The sequence below is a fragment of the Octopus bimaculoides genome, chromosome 7, assembly GCF_001194135.2.
Source record: "Octopus bimaculoides isolate UCB-OBI-ISO-001 chromosome 7, ASM119413v2, whole genome shotgun sequence".
In the NCBI taxonomy this organism is placed as follows: domain Eukaryota; kingdom Metazoa; phylum Mollusca; class Cephalopoda; order Octopoda; family Octopodidae; genus Octopus; species Octopus bimaculoides.
Window position 1 is genome coordinate 109,317,204 of NC_068987.1, and position 2,699 is coordinate 109,319,902.

Here is a 2,699-nt window from a genome sequence, read left to right on the forward strand (position 1 = left end):
ATAATAATAATGATAATAATAATAATAATAATAATAATAATAATAATAATAATAATAATAATAATAATAATAATGATAATAATAATAATAATAATAATAATAATAATAATAATAATTATAATATCAAGGGCGTTGCCTGTTTTTTTTTCTGACTAAAGAGTAACGAATTGGAATAAAAGATTCACGAAGTAAACGTCGACTTTTGTGTTTATCCTCGTTGGAGAAGAAAAATATAATTGTTTCGACGATAAATCATTTAAAGACGCCACCTGAGATATTTTTTGCATTTAATTGTCTGTAAGAATTTTCCTACAAAGAAATGTATACCCGAATATATACAAATATTTTGGAGGCGTACATGCTAGACAAGAGATTTGATCTGGGACCGTGTGTTGAAACAAAAACGATTGCAGGGCTATTAACCATTCAATAACACCCAAAAGCAACAAGAGAAGATAATAATTGCCTGACAACAAAGACAAAACATGTTAGCAAATGATTTACATTTCAAAAGACAAAAAAATAAATGGGTGGAAAGTTGAAACAAAGAAAGTTTCATGACAAAAAACGAGGAGTTTAGAGTTATTCAACAGAAAAGGCAAATGGTTAGTTTGTATCTTTCACGCTGCAATTGTTTTTGTTTGAACACACGATCCCAGATCAAATCACTTTCGTAGCAAGTATCTCTCCGAAGTATTTGTATATATGTGGGTATATATTCCTTTGTGCCAAAATCATAACAGACAGTTAAATACGAAAAATAGCTCGGGTGGAGTCGCTAAGTGATTTATTGTCGAAACAATTATATATTTTCTTCTTCAACCAGGGTAAATACAATTTACTTTATGAATCTTTTACCTCAATTTCTTACCTCTTAGTCAGAGAGGAACTGGCAATGACCTTGATATTATTATTATTATTATTGTCACCTTGGGCAAGTGTCTTCTACTATTGCCTCGGGCCGACCAAAGCCTTTGTGAGTGGATTTGATAGACGGAAACTGTAAGAAGACCGTCGTATATATATATATGTGTGTGAGTGTGTGTGTGTGTGTGTGTGTGTGTGTGTGGTTGTGTGTCCGTGTTTGTCCCTCCACCATCGCTTGACAACCGATTTTGGTGTGTTTACGTTCCCGTAACTTAACGGTTCGAGAAAAGAGACCGATAGAATAAATATTAGCTTACAAAAAATAAGTCCTGGAGTTCGATTAAAGGCGGCACTCCAGTATGGCCGCAGTCAGATGATTGAAACAGGTAAAAGAATAAAAGAATAAAGCAATATATGTATGTACCTGTGTGTTTCTGTTTCGGTGTGTCTTTCTGAGTATGCATGCGTGTGTAAGTATACACGTGTGTGTACCTTCACGGGTATGTATGCTAGTTGGTGTACGTGCGTACAGATATCTGTATGTACATGTGTGTTAGGCTGAAAGTAAGTTATTCATTACGTAAGTAATCGTCGCACAGACCTCACCAATGGTACCACATATTGCAAAACGTTGATCTGTTTCAACTGCTAAATTAATATCACACTCAGACATTAATTAAGTTCAGCTTTATCAACTTAAATACGCTAATTGATATCAAACTTTCGAGACTTATTGCTTTCACAGTCCTATATGGTGCGTTCCCTCAACACCAATAAAGTTTTCAAATTAGCGCCGTCGCTGTTGATTAGTTCTCGGTCAGTTCGGATTGAGAAGACCAATGAGAAAAGGCGTTCAAGATTTGACCATTCCGTCTTAACTTTTTGGAAACAGCGTACAATAGACAACATTAATAAATTTGACCTTTCTTATAAGAATTAGCGTTTGACATGAGATTGATTTGGCTGTTATATATAGTATATTGTGTGATAAATGGAGGCGCAATGGCCCAGTGGTTAGGTAAGCGGACTCGCGGTCATAGGATCGCGGTTTCGATTCCTAGACCGGGCGTTGTGAGTGTTTATTGAGCGAAAACACCTAAAGCTCCACGAGGCTCCGGCAGGGGATGGTGGCGAACCCTGCTGTACTCTTTCACCACAACTTTCTCTCACTCTTACTTCCTGTTTCTGTTGTGCCTGTAATTCAAAGGGTCAGCCTTGTCACACTGTGTCACGCTGAATCTCCCTGACGTTAAGAGTACACGTGTCTGTGGAGTGCTCAACCACTTGCACGTTAATTTCACGAGCAGGCAGTTCCGTTGATCGGATCAACTGGAACTCTCGACGTCGTAAGCGACGGAGTGCCAACAACAACAACAACATTGTGTGATAACGTTAGCTTCCTTGTTGGCCCCAGATATTTAAGGTTTTAGTTAGCCGGATAAGGAATCTTCTACATGACACAGAATCTTCCAGAAATGGAACGAAGATTTGTTTCAATCTTCATCCTTTATCGTTTATTATAAGAGAGAAGCTGATCTCCGTCAGTCTATAAGTAATAACAACTGTGTAAAGAGAACGAATAAGGGGAGGAGAAAAGCTGTTGAGAGGGAAATACAGTAGGAGAGAGAGAGAGGGTGTGTGTGGAAGTTAGATAAATAGGTTGTGTTGTCACCTTAGTAACTAATAATTTACTAAAGTAACTAACCAGTTTCAAGTGTTAGTACCTAACAAGTTTTAAGTGCAAGTTTGTCGACAAAACACAACACAGGCTTAAAAAAAGACTATACATATAATACAAAGCTATTTTTGGTTGTGTGTGTGTGTGTGTGTGT